Raw genomic sequence first — 13,920 nt, 5'->3', positions numbered from 1 at the left:
CAACACAGAACTGATGAAAAGCTTTTAAATACAATCAAATTCAATGGGAAAAGTAAACATAAACAGAACTGATACACCATAGCAGTATTCACTTGGAATTCACTGGGCTCTTTTATGAATAACAGTGTATTCAAATGGCCTTATATCACAACCCTTCCCATTTCTCTTAAGAATAAATGGACTGATGTGGTGTGGTGGGTAAGGCCACTGCCTTTCACTTTGGAATTCCATATGGGCAATGGTTTGAATCCTCAACACTCCACTTCCAATCCAGCTCCCTGCTAATGGCTTGGGAAAGCAGCAGAATATAGCACTAAGTCCACGTGGAAGGCACAGAAGGAACTCCTGGAACCTGGCTTCAGCGTGACCCAGCCCAGGCCATGAAACCATCTGGAGTGTGAACCAGCAGATGGAAGATCTCTCTCTCTTTTTCTGTGTCTCTGTGTCTCTCTATCTCTATCTCTATCTCTATCTCTTTCTGTAGCAATTTGTAATAAATAGATAAATCTTTAAAAATGAATAAATATAATATGAGGATACTCAGTTAATTTTCAACATAAAATACAGTTACTGAAAATAAATTACTCAAGGTGCTTGATTAGAACTAAACCAGATGAATCTAAATATTCTTATTTAATTTTGTGTACATACACATATAGACAAAACAATTAAATGTAGAGTAATGATGGTGTGTGAATGATGTGTGAATATGTTGGAAGAAAAATTTTGTTTCTTTCCTATACTATTCTCATACTCAGATGCTCATTCACTTAACTGGACTGCAGTGTATCTCAAACAAATCTACGTTCCTTCTTCAGGGGCTGTGTTACACTTTGATTTTATCATCATTTCTTTCTACAATCCTCAATTTCACCTACATTTACGAGTGAGTGGGCCAGCGCCACGGCTCAATAGGCTAATCCTCTGCCTGCAGCGCCAGCACACCGGATTCTAGTCCTGGTCAGGGCGCTGGATTCTGTCCCGGTTGCTCCTCTTCCAGTCCAGCTCTCTGCCGTGGCCCGGGATTGCAGTGGAGGATGGCCCAGGTCCTTGGGCCCTGCACCCCCATGATAGACCAGGAGAAGCACCTGGCTCCTGGCTTCGGATCAGTGTGGTGTGCTGGCCACAGTGGCCATTGTGGGGTGAACCAACGGACAAGGAAGACCTATCTCTCTGTCTCTCTCATTGTCCACTCGGCCTGTCAAAAAATAAATTAAAAAAAAAAAAGAGTCAGTAATGGTTACTTAGCTCTAACTAACCTATTATAGTCACTTATTCTCGCAAAATTCTTTTTCTTTCTTAGACACTATCATTCATGATATCTAAGTACAATTATCACTTGTTGCCTTATATTTTTTTGACAAGTGTGAGTATGCATTGTATTCCCAAATGCATGCAAGCAACACATATTTCTGACATTATTAAATGACACTGGAATAGAAATGAAACATATTTAATGTCAGAAATAATCTATTAAAATATACTATATGAAATTGCTAAATAGAATGTGTGAATGTGTTTTCTTGCCCACATTCTCCACTGTATAAATTATTTTATGACAATTCAGAAGTATAGATTCCTTTTCTTTATAGCCCGAGTGATCCTATGTATAGTGATTTTCATTTTCATGAGTTTGAAAAGTAACAATATTGACAAATAATGTCCCTAAGAAATTTGCGTGTTTCTATAAAATCCCCAAATCTAGGTCTGTTTACTTGATATGCGGAAAGCCAATTATTGACATCAGGGTGATGGAAGAAAGTAGGAATTTGTTGCTAAATACAGAGCAAGGAGCCAGGCAATCATTGCTTAACTTCCAACTTCTCTGAGGATTTAGGGATGAAGTGTCTTATAGACTGAAATTGGGGCTGAGAGGTTAGTGATCAGCTCATGTCCAAGTTCCTATTTGATCAGTGGTGCTTCTGAGCTTCCTTTGATTGATTAGTCAGTGATGCTGTACTCTTTGTGGAATTTTTATGATGGTCAAGTGGGCTTCAGCTGGTCTAAGGGGTTTACATGCAAGCCCCAGATCTGGAATTTCTCTGCCTGGACCTGGAGTTTCTCTACACAAACCTATCCAGGCAATATTGGCCCACGGGGTTTTAACTATTGTAGAAGCAAATGGCTTTTTCAATCATGATTATATTGAATTAATTTTGATAAAGGACTGGTAAGGACACCTTGGGCTCAGGGAGACAGATGGAAAGATGGGTTCTGCTTTTGCATTACAGATGTTTGTTTTCAATAATATTATTTTATTGATATTTTAATTACCTTTAATTATTATGAGTAAACATTTTAAATATGTTTATCAATATTCTCCATTCTGTCACATAGAAGGCACAAACATCATATTTTATGACCATAGTGGAGAGAAAACAAATGCTTTCTCTTTAAATTTCTTTCCCATTTTGCAGGTTTTTTACTAGAAGTCATATTTTGTGCATTTAGAAATAATCTTAAAATAAAAATGTAGCCTCACTAGATTCTGATTCTGGACTCCTTCTTCTTTTCCACTCTGATCACATGGATTCCTGCCCTTTGATTCACAAAGTTCTTTGCAAAGATCCAATGTGGAAATATACATGAGCAAGAAGCTGTAGACAGCAAGATTTTAAAAATACATAAGATATGATAAATGTTTAAGTATCTTTTTATTTAAGGTAAACAAATTTCATTTAAGTAGGTTTAGGAATATAGTGTTACTTCTCACCCTACGCCCTCTCGTGTACCTGCTTTCACCTTTTCTCTTCGTTCCTCTCTATTCCCTCTCAATTTTTTTTCTTTATTTGACAAGTAGAGTTGTAGACAGAGAGAGAGACAGAGACAGAGAGAAAGGTCTTCCTTCTGTTGGTTCACCCCACAAGTGGTCGCTACGGCCGGCGCTGCACCGATCCGAAGCCAGGAGCTTCTTCCTCGTCTCCCATGAGGGTACAGGGGCCCAAACACCTGGGCCATCCTCCACTGCCCTCCCGGGCCACAGCAGAGAGCTGGACTGGAAGAGGAGCAACTGGAACTAGAACCCGGTGCCCATATGGGATGCCAGCACCACAGTCAGAGGATTAACCAAGTGAGCCACGGTGCCGAGCCTCCCTCTCTTAATTTTTACAACAATATGTTTTCAGTTTGCTTTATACTCATAAGATTAACACTACACCAAGTAAAGAGTTCAGCAAATAGAAGAAAAGAAAAAAAAAAAGCACTGTGCCTCAACTGTAGGGACAGAGACAATGAAAAAAATCACTGAAACACAAAACATCAATTTCATTACTATACATTGCATTTTTGGCAATCTGTTACCACAGATCAGAGAAAATATATGGCGTTTGTCATTTGGGGAATGACTTATTTCACTAAATATAATGGTTTCAGTTTCATACATTGTGTTGCAAAAGACAAGATTTTGTTTTTTTTAATGGCTGTGTATTATTCCATCACATATGTATGCATATTCCATGAAAGCTGTAGTAGTTAACATTCCTACAAACAGTGGATTAGTGCACCATTTTCTGCACATCCTTACCAGCATTTATTGTTTTTAAATTTTTGGATGATAGGTATTCTAACTGTGGTGATGTAAAACCTCATTGTGGTTTTAATTTGCATTTCTCAGATTGCTAGTGATCCTCAGCATTTTTTCAAGAGTCTGTTGGTCATTTGAATTTCTTCTCTTGAAAAATACCTGTTCAAGTCTTTTGCCCATTTCCTAACTGTATTGTTTGTTTTGTTGTTGTTGAGTTTTTTGAGCTCTTTAAAATTCTGGATATTAATACTTTATCAGTTGCATTGTTTGCAAATATTTTCTCCCATTCTGTACATTGCCTCTTGACTTTACTGAGTGTTTCCTTTGTAGTGAAGCTTCTCAGCTTGATGTCTGTGCTTCATTGATCCTTTCCAAGAAGTCTTTGGCTATGCCAATGTCCTGCAGAGTTTCCCCAGTGTTCTCCTCCAGTAATTTGATGGAATCAAGTTGTAGATTTAGATCCTTGATCCATTATTAGTTGATATTTGCATAAGGTATAACGTACATGTGTTATTTTGTTCTTCCGCACCCAGAAGTCCAATTTTACCAGTACCATTTGTTGAAGAGACTGCCCTTGCTCCAGGGATTGATTTTAGAACCTTCGTCAAAGATTAGTTGGTTTGAGATATGTGGAGTAATTTCTGGAGATTTTATCTTTTTCATTGATCTATATGTCTATTTTTGTGCCAGTATCAGGCTGTTTTGATTATAATTACCATGTTGTATGTCTTAAAATCTGGTATTGTCATACCTCTGGCTTCAGTTTTGCTGCATAAACTTGCTTTAACTATTTGGAGTCTATTGTGTTTAGCATTTAGCATTTTTTCTATAGCTGAGAAGAATGTCATTTGTATCTGATTGATATTGCATTAAATTTGTAAATTGCTTCGGGTAGGACATACATTATGATATTCTTCTCATTCATGAACATGGAATATTTTTCCATTTTTTTGTATTTTCTATTTCTTTCTTTAATGTTTTATAATTTTCACTGCAGAGGTGTTTCACCTCCTTGGTTAAATATATTCCAAGGTATTTAAATTTTGTAGCAATTGTGAACATGATTTATCTTAGAATTTCTTTCTTAGCCATGTCTCTGTTTGTGTATACAAAGACTATTGGCTTTTGTGTGTTAATTTTATTTCTTGCCACTTTACAAAACTCTTTTTTATGAGTTCCAATAGTCACTTAGAAGATTCTTTTGGTTCTGCTCTATATAGAATCATGTCATCTGTAAATAGAGATAATTTGACTTGTACCTTTCTAATTTGTATTCTTTTGATATCTTTTTTTTGCCTAATGGCTCTGACTGAAACTTCCAGGACTATATTTAATATCAATGGTGATAGTAGGCATCCTTTTCTAGTTCTGGATATTAGTAGAAATGCTTCCAACTATTCCCCATTCAGTATGATGCTGGCTGTGGGTTTGTCAAAAATCGCTTTGGTATGTTGAGCAATGTCCCTTCTACACCCAATTAGCTTAAGGTTTTCATCATGAAAGGATGTTGTATTTCATCAAATACTTTCTCTGCATCTATTGAGATAATCATATGTTTTTTATTCTTCAGTTTGTTAAAGTGATTTATCCCATTTATTGATTCGTCTCTATTGAACCATCCCTGCATAGCAGTGATAATTCCCACCTGATCCAGGTGAATGATCTTTCTGATATGTTGTTGGTTTCAATTAGCCAGTATTTTTTGAGAATTTTTGGGCCTGAATTCATCTGTGATATTGGTCTATAATTCTCTTTCTCTATTGTATCTTTCTGTGGTTTAGGAAATATATGATGTTGGTATCACAGAAGGGGGTTGGGAAGATTTCTGCCATTTTAATTGTCTCATAATTGGAGTTAGTTCTTCTTTAATCATCTGAAACAATACAGCAAAGAAACCATCTGGTCCTGGGCATTTCATTGTTGGGAAGGACTATATAACTGATTCAATCTCCATCTTGCTTATTGATTTGTTTAGGTATTCTATGTCTTCACGTTTCAATCTTGGTATATTGCCTGTGTCCAGAAATCTATTAATTTCTTCTAGATTTTCCAATTTGTTGTCATTTAGCTGTTTGTAGTAATACCTAATGATTATTTTTATGTGTGGTATCCATTGTTACAAATCTCTTTTCATTTCTGATTTTATTAATCTGAGTCTTCTTCTTTTTTGGCTAGTTTGGCCATTGGTGTATCAATTTTGTTTTTTTATTCAAAAAATAAGCTCTTTATTTCATTGCATTTTTTATTTTATTTTATTGTATTTTTATTTTATTGTATTGTATTTTTTATTTTAATTTTGTTTATTTCTTCTCTACTTTTAAGTATTTCTTTCCTCAACTAATTTTGGTTTGGATTTTTTGTTGTTTTTTTGCACATGAGATTCAATGATATCTCATTCATTTGGTGTCTTTTCAATCTCTTGATGTAGTCACCAATTTCTTAAGCTTATCTCTTAAAAGACTATATCCCATAGGTTTTGATATGTTGTGTTTCCATCTTCATTCTTTTCCAGAATTTTTTTATTTCCCTTTTTGATTTCTTCTATGACTCAATGTTCAATCAGCAGCATGTTGTGCAGACTCCATATGGTTGCATAATTTCTAGAGATTCTTGAATTATTAATTCCCAGCTTAATTCCATTGCTCTCAGAAAAGATGTGTCATACAATTTCAATTTTTTTTTAATTTGCTGAAACTTACTTTATGGGCTAGGATATAGCCAATCCTAGAGAAAGTGCCATGCATTAATTAAAAGAATGTGTATTCTGCAACTGTGGGATGAAAAGTTTTGTAGTTATCAATTAGGTCCATTAGGTCCATAGCGTGTATTAACTATTGTTTCTCTGTTGATTTTCTGTGCAGTTAATCTGTTCATTGGGGAACATGGGGTTTGAAATCCACCATTACAATTGTATTGGTGTCTATGTCTCACTTTAGATCCATTAACATTTCTTTTAAAGAGCCAGGCACCCAGACATTAAGTGTATATACATTTATTTTACTCACATCGTCCTGTTGAATTGAACCCCTAATCATTATATAGTGCCCTCCTTTGTCTGTTTTAACAGTTTTTATGTTAAAGTCTATTTTGTCTGATATTAGAATGGTTGCACCTGCTCTTTTTTGCTTTCTGTTAGCATGGAATATCTTTTTCTATCCTTTCATTTTCTTTTTTTTTTTTTTTTTTTTTTTTTTATTAAACTTTTATTTAATGAATATAAATTTCCAAAGTATAGTTTATGGGTTACAATGGCTTCCCCCCTCGCATAACTTCCCTCCCGCCCGCAACCCTCCCCCCTCCCGCTCCCCCTCTCCCTCCATTCGTGTATGGATTCATTTTCAATTCTCTTTATATACAGAAGATCAGTTTAGTATACATTAGGTAAAGATTTCAACATTTTGCCCACATAGCAACATCAAGTGAAAAAACTACCATTGGATTACTAATTATAGCATTAAATCGCAATGTACAGCACATTAAAGACAGAGATCCTACAAAAATTTTTTTCAAATTAATTAATTTTCTATGCCATTTCCATTTTAACACCAGGTTGTTTTTTTTTTTTTTTTTTTTCCTTCCTTTTTTTTTTTTTTTTTTTTCGTTTCCAATTCTCTTTATATACAGAAGATCACTTCAGTCTATAATTAGCAAAGACCTCATCAGTCTGCGCCCACACAGAAACGCAAAGTATAAAAATACTGTTTCAGTACCAGTCATAGCATCACTTGGCTTTAAACGACACATTAGGGACAGATCCCACATGGGGTGTAAGTACACAGTGACTCCTGTTGCTGACTTAACAATTTGACACTCCTGTTCATGGCATCAGTAATCTCCCTAGGCTCTAGTCATGAGTTGCCAGGGCTATGGAAGCCTATCCTTTCATTTTCAATCTGCATTTTTCCTTCTTGGTAAAATGTGTTTCTTGTAGGGAGAAAAAGATGGGTGTTGTTTTTAATCTATTTATCCAGTTTTTATCTGTTAATTTCTGAATTTAGGCCATTTGCATTCAAGGTTATAATTAAGTAACAAATTGGCCCTGCAATTTTAAATAAATATTTGTATGGTTTGCTATGGATTTCCTTTGCATTTTTACTGGGAGATTTTCTGCCTTCACATTCTTTCATAATGATGACTATCTGTGTATCTGTGTGTAACACTTCCTAAAACATCCTTTGTAAGTCTGGATAAGTTGTGACAAATTCAGTTATTTTAGGCCAGCGCCGCGGCTCAATAAACTAATCTTCCACCTGTGGCACTGGCACCCCTGGTTCTAGTCCCGGTGGGGGCACCGGATTCTGTCCCGGTTGCTCCTCTTCCTGTCCAGCTCTCTGCTGTGGCCCGGGAGTGCAGTGGAGGATGGCCCAAGTCCTTGGGCCCTGCACCTGCATGGGAGACCAGGAGGAAGCACCTGGCTCCTGGCTTCGAATCAGCGCGGCGCAGCGCCTGCTGCAGTGGCCACTGGGGGTGAACCAACGGAAAAGGAAGACCTTTCTCTCTGTCTCTCTCTCTCACTGTCAATCTGCCTGTAAAAAAAAAAAAAAAATTCAGTCATTTTATGTTTGTTATAGAAGGTCATTATTTCACCTTCATTTATAAATGAGAGCTTTTCAGGGTACAATATCCTGGTTGACAGTGTTTCTCCTTCTAAGACTTGTACTATGAATCTACATTCTCTCCTAGCCTGTAATTTTTCTGATAATAAATCAGCTGTGAGTCTAATTGGAGATACTCTCATAGTGATTTGGCATTTCTCTTGTGCACATTTTAAAATCTTTTTTTTATTATTTAATTGAAATTTTTATTACAATGTTTCATGGTGAAGCTCTTCTCTGGTAATGTCTAGTAGTTTTTTTGTGCCTTGTGTACTAGGATGCCTTTTTCTTTTTCCAAATTAGGTATGTTTTCTGCAGTCATTTCACTGAATAGGCCTTCTCTCTTTTCACACCTTCATGAACTCCCAAGACCCATGTGTTGGGTTGTTTGATAATATCTCATAAATCTAGAATATTGATTTATTTTTTCTAATTTATCATCTTTTTTGGTGTGATTGAAAAATTTCCAAAGATTTGTTTTCTATCTTGGATATCTTTCTTCTGCCTCACCACGTCTGTTGTTATGGTATTCCACTGTATTTTTATTTGATATGTTGAGTTCTTCATTTCTAATGTTTCAGTTTGATTTCTCTTCAAAATCTTGATCTCATCGAAAAATTTTTCTTCCATGTCATGTACTGATTTTTTTTACATATAAATTTGCTTATCTTTGTTTCTGGGTAATCCTATGAACAATGCTTGCATTTCTTTTTCAGGTATAAAATACCTGAAAATCATTTCATCTTCACATTCTAATACTGAAGTGTTGTTTGTTCCTTTTGGGATTCATGTTGTCTTCCTTATTCTTTCTTGAATTCCTGAATTTATTTTAAGCATTAGTGACAAACTTGTTGATTTTTTGATGGCTTTTACCTTTAAACTATACCTCTTTGTCTTAGTGGAGTGTCTACTCCTTTAGTGAATACATAGAAACATGTTTTGGGTGTGTCCAGGGAGCACTAGTCAGTGCTCCAGGGTGGGGTGTATATCCAGGGTGATACCAAAGTTGGGCATAGTGTATCTCCTCTATTGTCAGCATGGGAGAGCATATCATCACCTCTGTTGGTATAATCACACCCTCATGCCTTCTCCTTCAAAGTGATCAAAGACTCGAGTTAGCCCACAGCAGGTGCAAAACACAGCTGTGTTGCCATATGAAGTGCAAAAAAATCTGTGCAGTCCTCATCTTATGCATGCATTCCACTACAATAGCCCACTCTAAGCAATCAGAGAGCTCTGAACCTCTGGTACCACACAGAGTGATTGCCCAGAGACCCAGTCACACCCTCTACCCTATCTTCCAGTCACAGAGTTCTTACAGTCTCAGCACAAAAGGCTCCCGCATCATGGGGTACACAGGATCTGCTCTACTCCATTAGCCTGTACCGTTCATGGAGAGAGCATAGACATTCCCAGAGCCAGATGCTTGTGGGTAATCTGCCTTGGGGATTTTTGCCCCAGAGCTGTATATGTTGAGAAGCTGGAGCACCTGACAGTCCTACATGGGTGCCCCATCCTGTATCATCCTTCCAGCCAGACTCAAAATCAATAAGCAACATGGATTTCTCCCTCTAATAAAATCCCCAGATCACAAATGCACACAAGATCTGGTGCAGCCACTACTATTGTCAAATGAAGCCTTCTCCCCACTAGTTGTTGGGGACTGTTATGAGGGGATAGGTGAGAGAGAAATTGTGCCTGTTTTGGGCTGGATTTGGTGGGCACCCATGTCATCTTAGGGATCCAGGCCAGACTCAGAGACAATGACACGGGTTGCTACAGTCTGCTTTCACCATGCTCTCCTAAGCTGGGGCTTTCTCCTGCTCTCAGCTGCAGGTATCTTATGTTGTGTCCACACTCTTTGCTGCATGTTAGCAACTTCCATGCTAATTCATTGCATCCGTCTTCCTTTAGAATTTTCACTGCAGATTTATTTTCAACTCTCCCTTGGGAATACACTTCCTCCACTTTTTTGCTATTATTTTCTCCTAGCCTAAAGCAGTATGTTCTTGCTCTATTGAGCCATCTTGGAATCTCTAAAAATCTAAATATTAAATGAATAAAGTAAAATTGTAGAAGAATAAGTAGGAAGAAAATTGTTATAGAATCTTCATTTTGTTTTTTTGTGATACAAACAAATTCAAAAATCACTAGCTTTGGATTTGGCTCTGTAGCGAAGAAGTTACTGGTCCCAGTCCTAGCTGCTCCACTTCTGATCCTACTTCCTACTGATGTGTCTGGGAGGCAGTAGAGGATGATCCAAGTTCTTGGGTCCCTGCACTCATATGAGACACTCAGAGCAAGTTCTTGCTCCTGGATTAGGTCTGGCCCAGCACTGGCGGTTGAAAGCATTTGGGTTTAAACTAGCAGATGGAAGATCTTGCTCGCTCTCCCCCTCTCTTCCTCTCTCTTTCTCTTTCTCTCTCTCTCTCAAAAGCATTATCTTGAACATGTTTTATAAAAAGAAGTTCCCACAGGTTTTGAAAGAAAATGGATCTCAAGAAATCAAGCAGGAATGAGCAAAAGAATTCCAAGGTTGATAATAAGTACAGCTGTGAAAAAACTCAAAGATGCTACCAAAAGGCAGGATTACCTAAACTCCAGGGCAGAAATCTTTGACATCTGGATAGGAAGTTCTCTTCTTCATCTGGGAGGCTAATAAGCATCAGACTCTTTGATCGTGTTGGGGAATTACCAAATAGGAAACACAATAAATGAATCAGAGAGAACCACCCATAGATGACACGCATCACTGGTGCAGCACAGGAGGGCAGTCCTTCTGAGAAAAGTTGCTGTTTCCTCAGGCTTTTAACACGAGAATTACTGAGCTCTCAACAGTACATTGTTCTTTGCAGCCACAAAATGGTAACAGCCTAGATTCCACATGGTATCAGTGGGACTGCTGTTATTCCTCAGCTGTGTAAAATCTATTCACCTGAACTATGTTTCATCACAAGTTATGAAATTCTCATTAAAATTAAACTTTCAAGTTCCATTGGTAGACATTCTCTGTATGGGGAAAGAAAACACAATTCTAGAGAAAAACTGGAAACAGTTTCCATTACAAGTAGGATGTTCTAATTAGGGATGGAAGAGATGCAGCAGTGGTCAACACGGGAAAAAACAAATAGAGCCCATGTCTTTATCCACTGGAAGGCTCAGCTAGACACCTGGCTCCAGGAATTTCAGCAAATTTTGCTTGATTGAATTTGTTTGGACCAAATTCAGACACAACTGTCATCTTCAAATTTCTTGTAACTTGGCACCTACAATATTGAAGTATTAATTATTTTCATCAACTTTCATTTTTCTTTTCAGTATTTACAAGTGAAAACCTAAGATAGTGGTACAAAAGAAATTAGAAAAATCCCAAATTTTATACTAAGTCTTAGAAGAAATTGATTCTTATTGAGTATTTGGTAGTGATGTGCTAAAGTCAATTTTTACCAGCTGGTAAGAATGGATCATACGTAACTCTTCCAAGTAGGCAACTTGATTTGATGCCGATAGCCTGTATCAGCCAAGGAGGGGGTACTTACACCACAGGAATTGGCAAGTTCCACATCAGGGTTTTTTCCAGTTATTAAATGTTTACCAGCCTACAACTGATGATAGGAGATGGCAGCTGGAAGCTATCAGATTTATTAATCTCTCAAAACTTCAAATACTTCAAATCAAATTAAGATCATTGATGCAAAGACAACTTAGACCAATTAGTAACCTGAAGACTGTTCAATTCAGGAGATTCTACTATTTTTAAGACATCAAAAATATACAAATAAAATAAAAGCAAAACAGTGAGTCATTACATGATTATAAGTGAAAAAAAAAACAATACTTACCTTTACATTATATTCTATTCCCTCACATAGCAATTTTCAAAGTACAAATAACAATAACATCTTTCTTGCCACAAAGTAGCATTTGTTCTATCTAAAGTTATCAATGACCACATTTTACAGGTGAGGAAACTAGGTGAAGTAAAGCATACAGTAGTACAGCAGATTTGTAATAGAAACAACTGTAACATTTTTGAGTTGATTTCCCTAGTATTTGGTGCTGGCAAAGGAGCTGTCTATTATCATTCAAATGTTTTCCGAAAGGGCAGCAACTTCCATTTAATATTATTCTTGGCTTATTTTATTCTCATCGGTGTGTGTGAAGAGATGCGCCACAGCCCCGAGCTCACTCCTCTTCTATTGCACATGCTAAGCTTCATTGAGGTTCCGCACTGGTTCTCTACCAGATGTTCAATGTTACCTCCCTACTGAAGGTTGTGACAAAACCCCAGAGAGTAAAACGATGGCAATCTGTCAGCCAGTCATCATTACATATTTTTTTTCATTTTCCATTATTTCCCACCTTATGTCACTGTTTTTAGTGTGTAAATTGCTCATTGTTTATTTCTGCTCATTTTTTTCCATCAGTATTTTTAATTTTAATGACATTCAACTGCTGAGAGTATTCTTCAGAGCAAAGCTACATGTTTCTTCCTTGAAGAGAAAGACAACAAGGACACATCCATTACAGGGAGAAATCCAGAGGTACAGGGTGTTTTGGCATCAGCAGCAGGAAGTGTGATGGATGCCCTGATTTACATTTTAATCCCATCATATTGTTGCTGAAAATTATGATAGAGTGTTATTTACCCACTAAAACTCTCACAATTTAATTGAAAAAGACTGAATTTGAATCATCCTGCAAGCATCTGGTTGCAAGCAACTAGAATTTTGGTTGAGTACTTAGAAGCATATAATGTTAAACTATTCCTACATTTTTGTTTCCTTTTCCAGCATGGCTTCTCCTTCCAAATCTAATATAGTAAGCCAACAAGTTTTTTTTTAACATCCAAAATTAAATTAAAGCTAATATAAGTATAGGACCAACAACTACGACCTTATCAACCAAGGCCCTACCCTCAGAGCTTATGGCTTTGCCCTAACAATGCTACAAATAAAAATATTTATATGAAATTTGACACTAGAAACACTAGAGATAGAAACAAAATGACAATGGAATAAGAGAAAAAGGAGTAATTACTTTTGGGCAAGAATAGAAAGCATCACAGAATTAATGATATTTATATTTGGACATTGAATTACAAAAGCATAGTGTCTACATACATTAAGAGAGATATTGTGGTATGAACTATGTAAAATGATGTACCCAATAATAATACAAGTGGTATATGTTAATAAAACTATTTAAATAAAAAATATCATGAATAAATTGACTAAATGGCACTGGGGGAGTCAGGGATTTGGACTAATGGGTAAGATCCCTGCCACGTGTACTACCAGAGTGCCTTGGTTTTATACCCAGTTCTGCTCCTGACTATCTTCCTGCTAATTCAGACTTGACAGGGATTGGTGATGATTCAAATGACTGTGTCCTATCACCTGCATGGGAGAACTGGAATGAGTTTCAGGCTCCCTGCTAGATACCCACCCCAGCTGTAGTAGACATATGGAAAACAAACTAGTAGATGAGACTTCCTTCTGTTTTTCTCTCTCTCTATCTCTCTCTCAGATAAAGAAATAAGTAAATATATTTTTTAAAAGTCACATAGAAAGAATACATATTTGATAAAAAACAGTATGTAGTAGATTTGGTACCATGGTAGAAGGATTAAAATTTAGTAAAAGTTGCAAAGGACTTCAGATACTGAGCTAACTTTTCAGAATTGTATCTAGTAAGTGTTATGGCTCCATTGAAATATCTTTAAAAATTCACTTTCCTTGTTACTTATGAGCTCCACAAAAGATTTTATTTTAATTTCATTCTGATTCTTATTGTGAATAA

The sequence above is a fragment of the Lepus europaeus genome, chromosome 9 (assembly GCF_033115175.1).
Source record: "Lepus europaeus isolate LE1 chromosome 9, mLepTim1.pri, whole genome shotgun sequence".
In the NCBI taxonomy this organism is placed as follows: Eukaryota; Metazoa; Chordata; class Mammalia; order Lagomorpha; family Leporidae; genus Lepus; species Lepus europaeus.
The sequence above is the reverse complement of the archived record's forward strand: the minus strand, read 5'-3'. Positions refer to the sequence as shown.